This window comes from Dromiciops gliroides, chromosome 2, assembly GCF_019393635.1.
Source record: "Dromiciops gliroides isolate mDroGli1 chromosome 2, mDroGli1.pri, whole genome shotgun sequence".
In the NCBI taxonomy this organism is placed as follows: domain Eukaryota; kingdom Metazoa; phylum Chordata; class Mammalia; order Microbiotheria; family Microbiotheriidae; genus Dromiciops; species Dromiciops gliroides.
Window position 1 is genome coordinate 60,524,912 of NC_057862.1, and position 18,872 is coordinate 60,543,783.

General features: G+C 45.4%; 1 protein-coding gene across 8 annotated transcripts in view; it reads left to right on the top strand.

The window, feature by feature from the left end:
• The window catches only part of ZMIZ1 (zinc finger MIZ-type containing 1), a 469,106-nt gene that overhangs the window by 336,564 nt on the left and 113,670 nt on the right, over positions 1–18,872 (top strand). The window contains exon 1 of one of the 8 annotated variants that reach the window (XM_043990037.1): positions 4,640–4,879. The exons of the other annotated variants lie outside the window; for them this stretch is intronic. The gene's annotated coding sequence lies outside the window, so the exon portion shown is untranslated. Of the gene's footprint in view, positions 1–4,639; positions 4,880–18,872 lie in introns of those variants that run through there. 8 annotated transcript variants of the gene reach the window in all.

Sequence of the window (18,872 nt, forward strand, 5' to 3'; positions counted from 1 at the left end):
TGGGGGGGGGGGGGAATTCTAGCCTCAACAGGAAAAGTTCATAGATCATAGACTTACAGATAAGTTATGATTTACATAAGTTTATGATTTATATAAATCACAGATTTACAGATAAGTTAACTGAGTCCTAGGGATACTAAGTTACCCAAAGTCACAGAGGCAGCATCTAAAAGATACTGAATTTGAACCAAAGTACTTGGATTCCATTCAATAGCTGATGTTCTTTCTACACACACCTATGCCCACCCTATATTGGGCCATTGTGGTTAATAGTTTTATGATATAGACCCTAGCTTCTTAAACTGGGTATCTCCACCCCATATAGGGTCATGTAATTAAATGTGGGGGTTGAGAAAAATTTAGCACCAGTAAAAGGTTATGTATGCCTCTTTTATATACCTTTTTACCTGAAGTCGAGTAAAAATTTCTCAGGCGGGGCAGCTAGGTGGCACAGTGGATAGAACACCGGCCCTGGAGTCAGGACGACCTGAGTTCAAATCCAGCCTCAGACACTTAACACTAGCTGTGTGACCCTGGGCAAGTCATTTAATCCCAATTGCCTTACAAACAAAAAAGAAAAAAAAATTCTCAGGCAGAAAGGGATCACGAGTGGAAAAAGTTTAAGAAGCCTTGATATAAACCATATGTGGTAAGCTCATCACCAGAGCTACTTTTTAAAAATGTTATGTTATTGCTCTTATTTTTTTTAAACAACACCATCACTTACCATGGTACCCTCTGCCTACAAAGAAACTTCCCTTGTAACAAATAAAAAATAAATCAATCCAAACAAATCAACACATTGGCAGTGTTGCGCATCTACTTTCAAGGAATGTAGAATGCAATGAAGTACACTGAAACGATACTTAATTTTGGAGAATTCATTATACACTTAATTTTTGTGGTTTAATTTCTGGATATGTGAGAGGTTTACTGTACTCGGCTAATTGGATCCATTGTGTTATCATAAAACCAATGTGATCAAAAAGAGGATTGGAATCAAATATTACCGATTCCTGTAGTTTCCATAGTGTCTCAGATACAGTAGGCACTCGGCAAATATTTTTTGAATGAGTGAAATCATCATAAAATATGAAAGGACATCTAAGTGCTGAAAGTGTTGGTTATGTATAGTTGCGGTAGTCAGGGAAGATTTTTTTGGCTGAGATTACACTTCAGCTGGGCCTGGAAGTAATGGGTAGAATTTGAGTAGGATGAGAACAAGAAGAAATATTCTTCAATGGCACGCCTAAAGATCCAGAGAAGACTTTTTTTGTCCCAGTCTTTGGCCTGAGGGGGGAGGGAGAGGTGGGGATTAAAGAGAAATGGGGATGAATTTCTCCTACATGACACTGTTCTTGTCCAAAATTCAGCAAGTTATGAAGTGTGAATTAATCCATTTAACTAGAGTGCTGGTCGAAAAGCCCATGACAACTCTGTTTCAAAATGTCATCATAGAAAGTGATATTTCAAGTAGCATTGGGGGGGGATTAGAGTCCTGTTGAAGATTTATGTCAAACAAGGAATAAGTACATAATTTCTAGAGAAGCGATTTGTCTAACACGCTTCCACTCCAAAGGCAAACAGGCAGACGGGTGGCTTTAAGGAAGAGACTGAGGCTGAAAAATGAACTGGCCCTGGCGGGGATTTTGGAGGCACGGAGGACAGGTGGAGATTTGAGAAGCAAGCCTGGTGGGAAAGAAATGACATTTAATCAGCTCTTCATTGGGGGCTTGGGAGAGACGGGGGCTGATAATCCCAAACCAGAGATGAGCCAAATACAAGCTGTCATGTGGAGCAATGAGCCCTGTAATGAACCAGAACACTTAAGTTCCTAGTTATTACATCGTCCCTGAGAGAGATGTTGGACAAAATATGGGGGTTCTACTGGGAAATCTTGAAGTTCCTCAGGTCCTTGGACAGATCACCTCCCCTCTCAGGGCAGTATAGTTCTACATCTCTAACATGAAAGGTTTGGACTTGATCAGTAGATCCAGAGCTACAAGAGCTCCAAGAGGCCAACTGGCCCAACATCATTTTACAGATAAGCACATTGAAGACTGGGGGAGGGGGGTGGTGTTAAGAGAGGCTAGTGCCGAGGTCATAGAGGTTGTAAGCATTGTGCAAGATTTGAACCCAGGTCTTCTGACTCCAGAACCAGTGCTTTTTCCACTTTACCATATAAGGTCTCTTCTCTAAGGTTCTAGGACTCTTTGTCCATCTTTTATTTCTTCATGGTAGCAAGTGCAAACAGACCTCCCTTCCTAATTATGTTTTGTTTCTGCCCAGGTTCAAATCATTTCCACAGGTTGATAGTAGTAGGAGCATGGGGATCTTAGATGCAAAGAGACCTCTGAGGCAGACCAATCTAAACCCTTTGTTTCTACAAATAAGGAAACTGAGGCAAGGAGAGGTTAAATAATAATTGCTATGATAATAGTAGCTGACATTTATATAGTTCTTACTGTGTGCTAAGCGTTTTATAATTATCATCTCATTTGGTCCTCACAACAACCCTGGAACATAGGCGCTATGATTATCCCCATTTTACAGATGAGGAAACTGGAGCAAAGAGGAAGTGAAATGACTTGCCCAAGGTCACTATATAGGCAGAGTGAGCCCCAGAGAGGGAGCAGCAGCTCACTCAGGGCTGCAATGGGCGTGGGGGAGGGAGGAGATGAAGCACTATCAGCCTCTGGGGAAGTGAGACAGAGAGAGTGAATGAGAGAGAGAGAGAGGAGAGAGAGAGAGGGACACACACACACACACACACATCTGGTCCGTTCCAAGGGTCCCTGGTGAATTTCCTCCCACGGTGATTATGGGGACCGGAGGGGAGAGGCTGCCGGCTGCCTCCCGGTGGGGCGCTGAGCCCTGCTGTGCCGGGAAGCGCCGCCGTGCTGCAGGAAGCCCGGAGCTCTGAGGCAGGCTAGTGGCAGGGAAGAAAGTGGCCGCTGCCACCACAGGATGCTGCGTCTGGAGGGGGTAGGCTGGGCCAGCCCGCCCGCAGCAGCTTTCAACCTCCCTCCAGTTTTCCCTCGGAACTAGAGGCGAGTCACATGGTCCGCTGGCTCCGTGTGTCTGTGTCTGTCTGTGTCCCCACGTGCGCGCGCACTCTCATCCTGTACAAGGCTCCAGAGATTGGAGCATGGGGGGCTGGGGAGAGGGTGGGATGGAGAGAGAAGGGGAGGACCAAGTCACCTTCCTTATGTAAATCCCACTCCAGCCAGCGGCCACCCCTGCCCCCACTCTGCCCTTGTACCCTTCACCCCCACTAAGAAAGGTACCCACCTCCTACTGCTGGTCTTAGCCCTAGGAAGCCTTTTCTGATCAGACAGCTGGCCTTACCCCTCCTCTGGACAGGTGGGTGGGGAGGCTTACGGCTGGGCTCCCCTCCCCTCCCCTCCCCATGGCTACCATCTAGCTATGGATCTGCAGCCCCAGCTTCATTCAGAATGTGGCCTCGGGGTACATTTGGAATGCCCCCTTCCTGGCCCCTAACCTAGCCTTCCGGCCCCAACCCAGCCAGCCTTTCCTTCCCGGACACTCATTAGCCGGGGAGGTTTGATTCTTGTAGTCACTCTAAGCTCCTAGGGGTCCCTAATCCAAAGACTTTCCAGCCCCCTGGGTTTGAGAGATGATTTGTCGGACACACTCGAACAAGTGTTGCCTCCAATTAATGGATGGGGTGGGGAGGGGAGGGGGGTGCTAGGGCGGCTGGAATTTTAGCCTCCTCTAGGGGAGGCTGGAGGCAGGAGCTGTGCTTTGTCCTGAAACGTGCCCCAGCCCTCCCTGTAAGTTTGAAATGTGAGCCACCTCAAAATCAATCTCTCTCTCTCTCTCTCTCTCTCTCTCTCTCTCTCTCTCTCTCTCTCTCTCTCTCTCTCTCTCTCTCTTTCTCTCTGTAAAGTGGTTGTGTCTGTCTGAAAACGTGTGTGTGGCGTGAGTGTGTGTGCGGGTGGGTGTGTGCGACGCTCTCGTGGTGGGAGAGAGAAAGAAATGGATCACTAGAGAGACAGAGAAGCGCCCCATATCTCAGGCACACAGCCGAGGTGAGATTTTCCTTTATTTCTTTGGAGGGGAGGGCGATCTTCTTCCTCCCCCCCTAAAAAGAAAAGAAAAAAGAAACGTGTGTCTGGTTTCCCCCCCCCCCCCTTAAGAACCACCCTTCGCCCAGCCCTATCCATGTCCTTCCCACCAGGGGCATTTAAACCAGCCCACGCTCTTGCTTTACTGGGGAGCCCTAGACGTGGTGCCCACCAAGCCTGGCACCTAGCTGCCCCCATCTCTCTCTCTCTCTCTCTCTCTCTCTCTCTCTCTCTCTCTCTCTCTCTCTCTCTCTCTCTCTCTCTCTCTCTTTCTCTCTCCCTCCCCCCCCCCCTTTCCCCTGTTCGGGGCTGCTCAGGGATGTGTGAAGTTTTCCAGCTTAACCCGATTCCCTTTATTGTCTCTGGAGGATTGTCGCCGATCACAAACAGGCTGCTGGCAACCGCGGCAGCGGCCCCATTAGCAGAGCCTCCATCTGTGATTGGTTTTGCCTGGAAACTCGGAGACAAGCGATGAATAATTGATGTGTGTTGTGCAGTAGCTGGACAGGCAGAGAGAAAGGAGAGAGAGAGAGCGCGAGTGAGCGAGCGCAGGGTGCCCTCCGAGGAGGAGAAAGGCAGAGAGGGGAGCAGGGGCTGGAGAACAGCTTCTGGCTGCCTTGTGCAGACACAAGAAGGCTGCCTGCCCTCCCTTGCAGGCTCCCAGCCTTTGTTCTGCACTAGCTGAATTCTGCCTAGAACTGTTTGTTCCCAGCCATATGTGGCCCTTTCCCCAGCACCAGAAGCGAGAGGGGAGGCGAGCAGAACTAGTATGAATGAAGTGTGACTTGTGGGTAAGTTGAGGGGGGAGGGGAGGAGGAAGAAGGACAAGGGCTGAAGGTGGGGAAGACGCTGGGGTGCTGGGGATGTCCTCCAGTCTGACTGAGGCTCTGTGTGTATGTGAGTGTGTGTGTGTGTGTGTGTGTGTGTGTGTGTGTGTGAGTGAGTGAGACAGAGGCAGAGATGGTGCATTGTGGGTAGAGCAAGCCCTGTGTTGCATGTTGTCAGATGGAGAGAGCACAGCCCAAGAGACTGAAAAGGCGGACTTCCATAGAAAAGTAGAACGTATTTGCATACAGTTACCATGTATTGTGCCTCCCCTCTACAAGCTGCACAAAGCTGGCTAATTTTATTCTTTTCCTCAGGACCTCCCCATCTCAGAAAGAAAGAAAGAAAAAGGTGGAGTGTTGATTGTTAAGCAGGCATTTTAAAAGACTTTTTCCTCAACCTTTGATCATTTTTTAAAACCTATACCCAAGGCATTCACAGCACATCTTGGAACTTTAAGCTGCCTGTACTGTCAAAATGTTGTCTGAATGCTCCCAGGGGAATGGTACCTGGTGATGTCACTGTTTCAGGCAGACTGTCTTCTGCAAATACTTGCCACATAAGCCCAAACAGACTCCTGACAAGTGTTCCTAAGGAAGCTCCGAGCAGAGGAGTTATCTGGGCATTTGGACCAGTCTCAGAAGTTGGCAGGAGTTTCCCCTTGGTTCCCTAAGCACTCTGGATGCTGCCTCTCTTTAAGTGCCAGGACTAGAAGTATCTGTTTAAAAGCCTGGAGGGAGTATTTCAAAGGGTTTGGCGTAAATGGGTAGGGAGAAAGGGGACACTTGTATGAGAGGGCTTGGGAGGCAGGCTCCTTGCAATAAAATCAAAGTGTGCAACTTAGATGTTGGTGTTACACACCACAACAGGCATCCAATCAGGACTGGAGGGGGATGAAGGTGAGGGGGATGAATGACCCCAGGCAGGTCTGAAAGGTAGCAGCCTCCTGGCAGATGGCTAAGCTGAAACAAGACAGGAGCTAAGGCTGTGGTCATATCTCTGGATGGTCCTTGGCCTTAGTGACAAAATCTGTCCTTCTTCAGAGGGGTCTCTTAGGAATATTCGGGGAGGATTCTGACATCACTGTCATGAGTCTTTCTGTTTTTTTCTGGTCTGGCTCAAAGTCCCCCAAAGCACTAGCAGATGAGTATATAACTGTAGGGTCTTGGTGTTGGTGGGATAACAGGTGGGCATACTTGGCAGTCCGGTCTGGACAATTGTTTCCTTGGTGGGGGGGGGTTCATGTTTGAGAAGACTCAGTGCCAAGATATCCTTGGCCCTGAAGACCTCTCTTTCCTTGGCATCTGCCAATAGAAGGTTAAAGCATCTCAGGAGATTTTGTATTCTTAGACACTGATGCGGTGTGGGGCCAAAAATGATGATGAGTGGCTGACACTTTCCCCCAGACTTTGGGATAAAATGTTATGTGTTGGGTTATGCTCATACTTGTCCATAATTCACACATCATAAAGGCCTCGGCTGGTACTTCTTTTGGAGTATCCCATGCCAAGATCTACGTTGTAATCACTATGGAGAGGTTGTATTAGATGCTCAGAGGTCCCGTCTAGGTCTAGAATTCTATGGTTCTTGGCCATGACTGTCTCAAATCCTGTGCTGGTGGCAAAGAGTGGGAGCCCATTCCTCATCCCCTGTGGAAACCTTGTCTTTTCTCCCTCCTTATCTGTCTGAGGAAGGTGACCTGGGATCCAGGGAGTGGTGAGGTCTGTTACAGCTGCTTTGTTAGTTCCCTTTTTTGTACTGTTGGTCTGGTCACCAGCATAGATTGGGTTAGATGAAAGTTGTAGTCATGGTTATTTTTACTTTGAACTTCCTTAGTGAGAACCAACCAGATGAGAAGAATTTGTACTCCCTCATAGTAACTAGAAGCTTGGTGGAAAACAAAGAAGTCTTGACTTTCCAAATACTAACAGCTTGCCTTTGTGTAACAGGGATATTTTTCAGATTTTCATGTCTGTTATTGCAGCTGATCCTCACAAAAAGTCCTATCAAAAAGGTATAGAGTAGGTATTAGTTACTCCCATTTGTCAAATGCAGAAACTAGGGCTTAGAGAGGTTGTGTAACTTGGCCAAGGTCAGATGGCTAATTAGTGGTGGAGTTGGAGGCAGAATTCAGATCCTAGCACTGCTGGTCCAGTGCTTTTTCCATCAAAGAGAGGGCAGAAGTACGAAGTGTTGCTCTTCTCACCTCAAGAATGGACATGGAACACAAGATAGTTCATTGACCATCGCCCATAGCATTAAGAGAGGTAAAGGGAGGGATCAGAATAGGAGTCACTGGGGGCCCTTAGGCAGAGCGAGGTCTCTCTGAAGAGTACCTTAGTGCTTCCTAGGCGCCAATCAATATGAAGCCATCAATTGATCGGGCATAGGGATGGGAGCCAGGGAGCTGGCTCCAAGTTGGGTCCCTGGAATGGGAAGATGTGCTTTGGCTGAGTTGGGGGGAGGGCGTTGTGTTTATCTTTAATCAATGACACTTTGGTCCTAAGGGGATTTGCTGGTGCCTGTCTGTAGGGAGATACCTTCCCTAAGGGTTATAATAAGTTGTTGGAGAGGTTAATGGTAACAAGGGACTACCAAAGGAGCCAAGCCCAAGGAAAGTACAGAATCGTTACTTAGAAAAAAGCTGGAAAGAACTTCAGTGGCCAGCTCATTTAACTCAGAGGAAATGTAGCAACAATCACTGCTCTTTCCTCTCGGTCAGGAGTTCTTAACCTTACTTGTATGGCAGCCGACTGTTCGAGACCCCTTCTCTGAATAATGTCTTTAAAGAGAAGATTACTAAGGACCTCCATTATATGAAGTATAGTTATCAACAACATCTTTTTTTATCTACAAGGTAACAGAGCTCAGGTTACAAACCCCTGCTCTGCGTCAAGGTGGTATTTAACCATGCTGTGGTAAGAGATAGCCATTTTTCTGCCCAGCTTCACCCTTCTCTATAATCCCAGCCTCAGAGATGCTTCTCTCACAGCACCATTGGAAAGATTTTTATTTATTTATTTATTTTTACAGAGAGAGCTGTTCAAACATACATTACACATTAAAGTTTCCAGGGCAGTTTCTTCATGCAAACCTAGGACATGGGTAGCAAAAGCATTCTTATCCATTTTTTGGGTGGGGAAACTGAGGCTTCAAGAGGGTGACTTGCTGAGATTCTCAGAGCCTCTCACCCTTCCCATGCCAGAGCTGCCCTTTTCTGTGCAGCAGAAATAGGCTGCCTCGAAACCTTAATGCCACCACTATTGCCTTAGACTTCACAAAGCTTTTTCCCGTCCATTATCTCAGCTGAGACTCTTAGCTGTTCCCAGAACACCCTGGGAGGTAGACTGGGCCATTAGACCATTAACCCCCTTTGACGGTTGAGCAAACTGAGGCCAAGAGAGAGATTAAGTGACTTGCTGGAGTTTACACAGGAAGCCAGTGGTAGAGCTGGGAGTGAACAGAGAGTGTCATTGCTCATTCTTCCATAACGCATTGCTTCCTGTAGGAGAAGCCTTCTTACTTTGGGGTTTAAAAATAAACTCTGTTCCCCTCCCCCCATCTTCAGCCCTAAACAGTAGTCACAGGAAAGAGAAGGATTTGGGTAGGATTTTAGGGGGCAGACAACTTTATCCTTTTGATTGGTTGTTTCCTAAGATACCTACTAAACCACTTTGTAGCCATCAAGTGTTATACATCCAGGTGGTTGTTGTAGCTGTAAGCTTTAATTTATCAGAGGGGGAAAGGCATCTTTCTTCATCATGGAATTTACATGTATGTGGTCACCCCATCAGCTGGTACACTTGGGTTCCAACGATTACCTTCTCAAGAAAAGATAGGGAAGGAAGGTGACCAAGCACCAATTCTGCAGAAAAGCAACAGGCGATTTTAGCAAAGAGAACTCTTAAGCTCAGAATGAGTCAGCGGTCTGACACGGAGGCCAACAATCTTGTATAATCTTAGCATGTTCAGGGAGATAGGGGTGACTGCACTCTGCTTTGGTCAGATTACACTTGGAGTGTTAGCCTTGGTTTTGGGGTGCCACATTTTAGAAAAGACACAGATAATCTAGATTAAGTTCAGAGGAGGATGACCCAGGAGGGTGAAGGGTCTTGATTGAGATCATAGGAGGTGATGACTGCTTCAAGGAAGATGGTGTTTCTAGAGAAGATTGAGTAGAGACAGGATTCCTGTATTCACGAATTTGAAAGGAATTATTAGACTTGTTCTGCATGATCCCGGAGGGATGAGGAGCCCTGAGGGGTAGCTGCAAAGAAAAGCATTTAAAAATTTTTTTATTTTTGTTTTTTTTAAGTAATAAACATTTTTATTTATAGTATGGGATTCCAATTTTTATCCCTCCTCCCCTCCTTGAGGCAGTAAGTAATCAGTTAGAGGTTATACAGTACGATTATGTAAAACATTCCCATATTAGTCATTTTGTATATGAAAACTTGAATAAAAGAAAAAAAAGAAAGTGAAAAAGAGCACACTTCAGTCTGTGTTCCATCAATATCAGTTCTTTCTTTGGAGGTGGGTGGTATGTTTCATGGACAGTCCTTTGGGATTGTCTTGGATCCTTGTATTGCTGAGAATAGTCAAGTCTTTCACAGTTCTTCATCTAACAATATTGCTGTTTCTGTGCACAATGTTCTCTTGGTTCTACTCTCTTCACTATACATCAGTTCATACAAGTCTTTCCAGGCCTTTCTGAAATCGTCCTGCTTGTCATTAAAGAAAGGTATTTTCACTCACTTTAAGGGGAAGTGCCCTGAAATTGAGAGGACAGTGGATCGTCCCTTCCAGAGCCCTTCCAACAAAAGGATGAATTTTATCCCTGTTATATATCATAGAGAAGATTCTTGTTCAGGTGTGACCAAGCTAGACGGCCTCTGAAATCCCTTTCAAGTCTCAGCTTCTGGCCTCCAGAAGAGCTCAAGCAGATTGTCAGGTGATTAGGAAAATGGTTGTGCTGGACAAAGATGCTGTCTCTGGAAGCCCCATTACCTGGTATTCCAAGGGGATTTTTTTTAAAGACTAGCTCTCTCCCTATCTTGCCCAGGCTGGAAGTACAGCAGCCTCTCACAAGCCTGATCCCAAAACTGATCAAACAAGAAGCTTTGAACCTGTTCCATTTCTGACCTGGGTCAGTTTACCTATCCCTAGGCAGTCTTCCTCTTCTCGGGTTCACCATATTGGTGCTACACTTAATGCAGACACCCAAATAAGCTGTGGCCCTGTCAAAGCCCAGAACTCTGAAACTTATCAGCCTCAGTCTCCCCAGCAGTGAGACTACAGATGTACATGTACCAACACACCTGGCTGGGAACATGATTTTTAAAAAATGTTTTATTGGTGCCTTTTGTCCTTATAATTATTCACACACACACACACACACACACACACACACACACACACACACACACCCTCCATCCTTAGATTGACCCCTCCTTCATGACAAAGAAAAACAATTTAGGAAACATATCCATTATAGAAATTTTGTTGAGAGTGTATACGGTATTATGGCCGGTAGTTCCCCACCTCTTCGCTGTGACAGAAGTGTGCCTCCTTATCTCTTCTCCAGAACCGCTAGTGGTTTTTCTGTTAAAAGTACATGTTAGTGAATATTTTACATTGTTGTGGTTATTGTGTCTGCTATTTTCTTGGTTCCATTTATTTCTCTGGACATCAGAGAAATATTCATAAAAATATTTCCATGGAAAATGTTATGAAGACAAACCTTCCCACTAGCTAAGCCCAGGACATCTGGAAGAATGACCCAACGCTTCATCTGGAAGAGTGCCCCAAAACTTTAGGGAATTGGGGAAGGAGAGATGAGCTTAGACCTGACCCAGCAAGACCATCCTGGCTTAGAAAGGTTAGACCTAAGCAAGAGCTTCCTGGCTTAGAAAGGTTAGTGGCAGCCGTTCAGAGAGAGATGAAAGAACCTCAGGAGAATTTCAGATTCTTAGAAGCTTCTGACACAGGCGGGAGATGAGTGTTGGTGAGTGGGAGGTCAAGCTAGCTGGCTCATGGTACTCAAGGTCAAGGTTTCCTGTTCTCCTCCCACACAGCAACCAGAACAAGCCAGCGAGCATTCTGGATCCCCCGTGACATAGAGCTAGTCTCTTTGGTCTTCATTATCCTTTCTTGTTCTGGGTTTGGCACAGATGTCCTTGAACTTCACTGACAAAACCAGCCCAGTGACTCACCCCGACTCCCAGCTCCACATCGCAGTACTGTCAGCTGTGACCAAGATGACAGATACTTCCTGAGCATGTGGGCAGAGCCAAGACACTATTCAGCCCCTCCTCCTCTGGGGAGGGGGGTGCTTCCTTGGCGGTAACCCAGGAAACTGGGGGGAAGGGGGGTGCTCTTCTGCTTCTGCTTGGTTCCTTCTTTGGCTGGAGATCCCTCTGTAAGGAGAAGCCAAAGCCTATATCTATCCAGTGCCTCAGACCCCAAGACGACTGACCCTTTGCAGTGGTATCTCCCCATCCCAGCCATCATTGCTCAACCCACAGCCAGTTCAGTTTCTTTGGAGGTGTGGTGGCATACAAAAAAAAGAACATGAACCCCAGCATTCTAGTCTCTAACATTCTTTACAATCCTAAAATGTTAGGATTTAATCCTCTCATTTGCTCTAGAAGTGACTTTAGCTCTGTGGACCTCAGTTTCTTCATCAACAAAATGACTACAGAAACTGGCTGATGTCTTAGGTACCCGGGGTGTGCTAGAGTCAGCTCATACAAGCTCTTCAACCACTTGTTTAATTTTCAGTGGGAGCGTTTACACCTCAGAAATCGGGACTTGGTTTATCGTTTTGTTGGTTTTCTGGACCTAAAAAAGTGATGGAGAAAATCTTAATAAGCCAAATTAAACGTGTGTGTGTGTGTGTGTGTGTGTGTGTGTGTGTTCATTCCCTGCTTTTTTTTTTTTTTTTTTTTTTTTGGTGAGGCAATTGGGGTTAAGTGACTTGCCCAGGGTCACACAGCTAGTAAGTGTGTAAAGTGTCTGAGGCCGGATTTGAATTCAGATCCTCCTGAATCCAGGGCACCACCTAGCTGCCCCTCATTCCTTGCTTTTTGACCATCACTTGACCATCTTGACATTGCCCTCACTCTTATTCAGTGGAAAGTCTGTCTCAGCACTCTTGTCCTGTCTGGGTTTTTTGCCTGGTTTGGTTTGGTTTGGTTGGTTGTTTGTTTTGGGTGGTATTTATTCCCCCAGAGAGGCTGGTCTGTTCTTCCTCCAGGGAAACTCTTGAGAGCTTTTTATCTCTCCTTTCACTAGCCCCTCCCTAGGCTCCAGTCTGCCACACAGAGGGTTAAGAGAACCCTTCTATAGAACCCATAGCCTTTGATGCATCAGCCCATATAGTTTTGTCTCAATGGATCAGGTTCAAGTCAATGACATTTTTGAAGGTGCTAGGGGAAAGGCACAAAATTCAGCTCTTGCCTCTCCTTCCCTGCCTCCCCTCACCCAAGTGCTTGTAATGGCATTGGAATTAGACACGTCTATAATGCATATTGTTAATGGTTAATACATATTATATATGCACATATACATGTTATGTGTACAGATGTGTGTATAGATATATGTGTATATATAATGTCTATATATGTATATCTATACACACATATGTCTGTATTTTGTGGATGTGGGTGAATAGATGAATAGATAAATGATGGATGGCTAGATAGCAGAAATGGCAACTGAACTAAACTGTAATTAGGAAACACTTAACAAAATAAATAAAAATACAATAGAACATAGATAATGTTAATATGTGATTTTAAATCAATCCGAAGCCATCAGGGATCTCAATGTCCAGTTTAGCTGCACCATGTCTGATTGAGTTTGACTCCACCAGTAGAGTGGATTAGGCTTTGGTTCTGGGGTCAGGAAGATGACCTGGGTTCATTTCCCACCTTAGACGCTTAGGAGCTGTGTGATCCTGGGCATGTCACTTATATTCTCTGTGTGTCTCAGTTTCCTCACCTACAAAATGAGAGGGTTGGACTCCATCCTTTCTATCTCTCAATCTGCTATAGCGATCACCTACTTTGTGTATGTGTAATATATACATATGAAAAGATAACTGATCATCTTTTAAAATTTTTTTTATCATGCTATGTTATAGAAATGCTCATTTTATTCCATAAACCACAAATAAAATTTTAAATTTTAAAAAGAAATGATAACTAATAATACCAAACAGTGGATGCTGGTTGCTTAGCTGAGGGACAAAGTCAGTGTTGTGCAGAGGAAAGAGAGAGCAATCTGGGCTGGGGTGCTTTGGGGAGGTTTCCTGAAGGAGGCAGGATTCTGACAGAGAAGAGAGGGGAGGACATTCTGGGTCAAGGTTGGGGAAGGAGCCTCATGGAATGATCTCTTCTCTGTCTAGCCAGCTCTATTTCTCCTTCTCCTCAGGGCTTAGCTTAATTCTCGATGCTCCAGTGAAGCCTTCCCTTCCCTCTGATCCTCTCCCATCTTCTTCCTTGGCAAACTCCCAGAGTGCTTCAAATCTGTATCCCACAACTTAGCTGTGATTTTGTGGATGTTCAGCCACTGCCTGGGTCTTGGATATGCATCTATATGTGTCCTGGGGGTTTTTTGTTTTGTTTTCCAATAGCCAGACAGTAATTACTAAAGGGTAGGGGCCATGGTTTCTTGTTTTCTGTGTCACCCCCACAAGCCTGAGTGCATAGTAGATATCCATCAAAAACTGGTAGACTGGTTGATTAATGAATTCAGATCAAAGATATAGAGATAGAAAAGACTGCTGAGGCCCAGATTGGTGAAGTGAGTTACCCAAGATCACACAGGTAGAAAGCATCAGCAAGTGAAGTTTCTTTTTCTTTCTTTCTTTCTTTTTTTTTTTTTTGTGGGGCAATGAGGGTTAAGTGACTTGCCCAGAGTCACACAGCTAGTGTCAAGTGTCTGAGGCCGGACTTGAACTCAGGTCCTCCTGAGTCCAGGGCCACTGCTTTATCCACTGCACCATCTAGCTGCCCCCACAAGTAAAGTTTCAAACCAGGTCCTTGGTCTTCTTGACATATGTTACTTTGGAAGTCATTGTGATACTCACCAGCCTGTGCACCTTGGAAGGGCGTTACAGGTGACAGGGAACTTCAGGTATCATTTACTACCAGCAGATTCCTACAACATTCAGAGAACCATAAGGATTTGTTCATTGTCTTCATGAAATTCATTCTTTTATTGGGGGATATGATCCATGTACGAAGAACTATAATACAAAATAATGCATCATAAGGGCATAAGAGCCAGGTGTGGTGTGAGATCTGATAGAAGAATGGAACTGTTTCTTAGGAGGAAGAATCAGGGAAAGCTCCTTTGGCACTCACACCGGACTCCAGGAAATGCAGCAAACTGCCCCATCCTCTGGGGTTTCCTTCATCTTCATATCCATTGGGCTTTTCTTCAGACTATGGCCCTTGAGTGTTGATGGAGTAGCCTACTTCCCCATAAAATCTGGGCTTAACTGCCCAAGTTAAGTACAGGGAGTCAAGAGCTTCTTCATAGAAATCTAGTCTTCCATTATCTCAAAGCCCACATGCCGTGGGGTAAGACATGGCAGACTGAGTCATGGAATTTAGATTCACAGAATATTAGCATTGGAAGAGAACTTAGTGGTTGTTTCCTACGTTTGTTGTTTCCTACACGCTTCTAGATGATAAAACATGAGACCACAAGTTAGCCAAGATCACATAGTGAATTAGGGGCATCATCACTATCATCGTCGTCATCATCAACAACAAATACTCAGTCGTCTAACAATCATTAAGCATTTACCGAGTACCAGGAACTAAGTTTGGGGATACAAAGGCAAAAACAAGTTATCTTCCTTCAAGAAGCTCCCATTATAATGAATGGGATGCCAGGACTAGAACACCTATCTCTTGATTCCTAATCCAAGGCTCTTGGTACTGTTTGAAGTTTAATAACATGATGTTATTTCCCAGTTTCAGCCAGTGAATTTAAGACCCATGGTCCAGAGATTTTTACTGTCTTCCACTTTTTCTTTGGTTTTAGGGGAGCTTTTGGAGTTGGGATTTTTCCTCCTCCTTTTTCTCCTCCCTCTCCTCCTCCTCCCTTTTTCTTCTTCCCTTTCTGAGTACCAACAATGTTACTTTCTTTGGACTTTTCAAGTGCTCTCTGCTCAGCTTTGATATCTTTTGAATGAGCAGTTGTGTGTGTATAAAGGGTGCGGGAGGATTTTGGCAGGACTTGTACACTTGGCTCACCTAGCAGGTTAGATCAGCTTGGATTCACCTGCAGCCTTCTGCTTGAGGCAGAGAGAGCTAAGAAACACACTTCTTCAGGTGGTACTGTCACTTTAACACTTGAATAACTTGAATAATAACCAAGAGGTCAATCTTCTTCATTGACTGCCTCTGAGCCTCAGTTTCTACAGAATAACAGTTCCTGTGTTCTTCCCACACAGAGTCCTTTTGCAATCAAATGAGAGCATAGAATCATAGATTTTCAGCAGGAAGGGACCTCGGAGATCACCCGATTCAACCCCCTCTTTAGATGAGCTAACCCCAGTGAAGTGACTTGTCCAAGGTCACACAGAGAATGCATGCTAGAGCTGAGACTTGAATCCCAGTCCTGTGATGCTCTACGAAATGCCCTTTACACTGTATCACAAAATGCCTTAATTGATAGATCTGGAAATTCTTTGAAATATCTAATGGTGCTTCTCAAATGTTGGGTCCAGACCTGTGATCATTGTTACACAAGTTTCAGGTGTTAAAACTCTATATAGATAATATCAAAGACCTCCTTCAGCTCTTAACATTTTCTGGTTTAAAGTTTGTCAGAGTTCCAGGTATGGGGTCTGATATTTCTTTATCTCTCATCATAGACCAGCTTTATATTTTAGCAGTAGTCTTGGGTGAAACAAAATCTCCCCCAGGCAGGAACCTTAGAGAGACAGGGTGGGAATTTGTGTGTTGTTTTTTTTTTCCTCCATTACCTACTCTAACCACGGGACAGATTTTATATGAAGCTATTGTTGTGTCCTAGAACTTCAAAGTTGCAAAGTTCAGAAACATTAAATGGGGGAGGGGAGAGTTTTGCATCCTAGTTACAGAAGGGACTAAGATGTTGGACCCTGAGGTTCCTCTCTCCTCTTGGTCTCCCAAAGCTGCCGAAAGACCCCAAAGAAATGGCTTATAGAGATGTACTTCTGTTAACTCTGAACACTCCCAGGTCTTAGGAAATGTCTGTATCACCTCCCTGGAAAGAGTATCTGAGTGCTGCAGAGACCCAGTGGTTTGGCTGGTGTGGGTACCTCCTTCACTGATGTAGATTGTAGTCCCTCCAAGATGATGGTCTTTGGCCAGGGCCAAAACAAATTCATCATCTGGTGGCCAACCCTCTGGCTCAGAGCCTCTCCAAACTTAGCTAAGTGGTCCTTGGATGGCAAGCATATGGTTTGTCATAGGGCCTGTCTGGAAATCTACCCAGCTTGGCAGAGGACCTGCCAGATCTCGAGTTCCACTTGGCATAGCCTTAGAGAATCCCAGGTCACATCCACACCATGATCAAGCATCAGGTGAGGATTCCTGGGGAGAACAGGGGAGCTGCAGAGAAACCTGGGAGATCCGGAGGTGCTGGCTTCTTCTTTAGACGGTTCTCTACCATCTCTTTAGGTTCTTTCTATAGTGGTGTGTGTGTGTGTGTGTGTGTGTGTGTGTGTGTGTGTGTGTGTGTGTGTGTGTCTGTCTCTCTCTTGCTAATCCCAGACCCCTTTCATCAGTGTCTTTAGCGAGGCCCTATAGGGGATCTGGGAAGAGCAGAGGACACAGTCCCCGCAGGAAGGAACTGCTAGTCTACTTGGGGCACACATGAAGGGATAGAATACAACACAGTGGTCCATCGTATGATACAGACACCCAGTGTCGGGAGGAAGTGGAGAAGGGAGACATTTGAGCTTCAGTGGGCCTGGAACACAGGGTGGAAGTGGTCAGGGAAGCTTAAATTTGGTCTTGGAGTATGGGGGTGATCTGAATCAAAAGAGAAAGATGGGCTGGGTGTGCCAGGTGGAGGAAGAGACATCACAAGGACTGGGGGCAGGAATGAGCAAGAGTTAATGGCAGGGCAGTGAGGAGACAAGCTGGCCTACTGGGGGATAGTGGGAGAGACCAGATGACAGGATGCTGGTTTTAAAGATAGTCCTGGCCAGCCTTTCTCATTTATAGATGGGACTGGGATGAAGCTCTTAGTTTACTCCGGCCTGACTGTGTTCGTATGGATGTGGTGTAGGTGTGCATGCACATACGAGTACACCATATACTATGCGCTTTCCTTCTTTGTTTAGTTTCCCTCTATTTAGGTACAGACAATCCTGGGTGACTGGAGACAGCTTGTATGAAGGACCAGGAGTCAAGGACTCCTGGCTTCTCCCCTGACTGGAGCCTATTTATTTACCCAGCAGACACTTTTATGTTTCTCTGTGTTTAAAAAAAAATAGGCAGGTAACAATCCGTGAATAAATCTGGGGAAGTTTCCAAAACGCCTGAGGCTTTGAGGAGACAGGGTTTGAGAGGTGGAGCCCGGGAAGGCCCAGTACATCGGCCCCTGATGTTGGTCACTGGTGGCTGCTGGAGTTGGAGGGCAGTCAAAAGGCAGCTGTTGGACAAGATTCATTGACCTGGAGCCAAACAGTCCCCTTGGGAGGTCCTGCCGAAGTGCTGAGCTAAGCATTACCTCACCTGCACCCTGAGAAGCGCTGAAGGCCAGCTGTGACTGTTTGCTTCTGTTTGGAAGCTCAGAGCCATTCCCTTTCCCACTCCCCAGCAGCTCAAGGGATTTTAAATGCAGAGTTTGGGTGGGGGTGGTCAGGAGCTGTGTATTCTTCCTCCTTGTCTGGAAGCACAGGGGTATGTAGGGGTGAGTGTAAATGTGCCACTTGATATAGGTCAGAACTTCTTGGCTGAAAACAGTTGTAGAGATTTGCATCTTCTTAACCTCTGATGTTCTCTGTCAAGATCCATCTCGACGTCTTGCCCCGTAGTTAGTAGAGGGATGCCCCATTGGCCTTCCTGATACCCTAATGGAATTAGGCCTCAAAAATAATCAGACTTGTCAGAGGGACTTATAATCCTATAAGAGCTTTAAATGGTTTTCTTACCTTCTCGGAGAAATACTCTAGATGAGCTCGATAAGAAGTTTCTCTCTTCCTATTACACTCCAGTGAGATTGAATTTTCTCTTTGCCTCTTTCAGACCTCAATGATTTTTTTTGGTCCCATCTCACAGGTGTGAACATAACGTATGTGTATCTATGTATACTACACACCCATGCAGGTCACTCTGCTCTCCTCGAGATGTTTGCCTGTTTCTTGCCTGATGGGGAGGCCTTGTGGAACAATGGAAAAGTTGTTCAATTTAGAATTGGAGATCAGGGGTTTGAAAGTCACTCTGCCACTTCCTATCTGTGTGACCTTGGGCAAGTCACTTAACCTCTCTCGGCCTCCTTTTCCTCATCTGTAAGATCAGAAGACTGGATTAGATGGGCCCATGAGGTGTCTTTCATCTCAAAATCGATGTTCTTATCCTTGATTCTAGCTGTGGGTGGCATCTCTCTCCTCTTCCTCTCCTCCCTCTTTCCCTTTCTTTCTCTCTTTTCCTCCCTCTCTTCTTCTCTTCTATCTTTTCCTTTCCTTTTTTTTTTCTTTCTCTCTCCTGACTCAATTCAGTTCTTTAAGAGTTTCCTTAGAACTACTGCCAAGCTTTGGCACTCTGTGCATTGGAGAAGTTCATTTGAAGAATAAATGATAAAATAATTCAAGACGGTCTGAGGTGTGTCATAGGTGCTACAATTAGTTCGATAAGAATTCAGAGGTAAGAGAGTACTATAATTAATATAGAGAGAATAATATAATAATATATGAGATAATGACAAAGAAGAGAGAATAATATAACAATA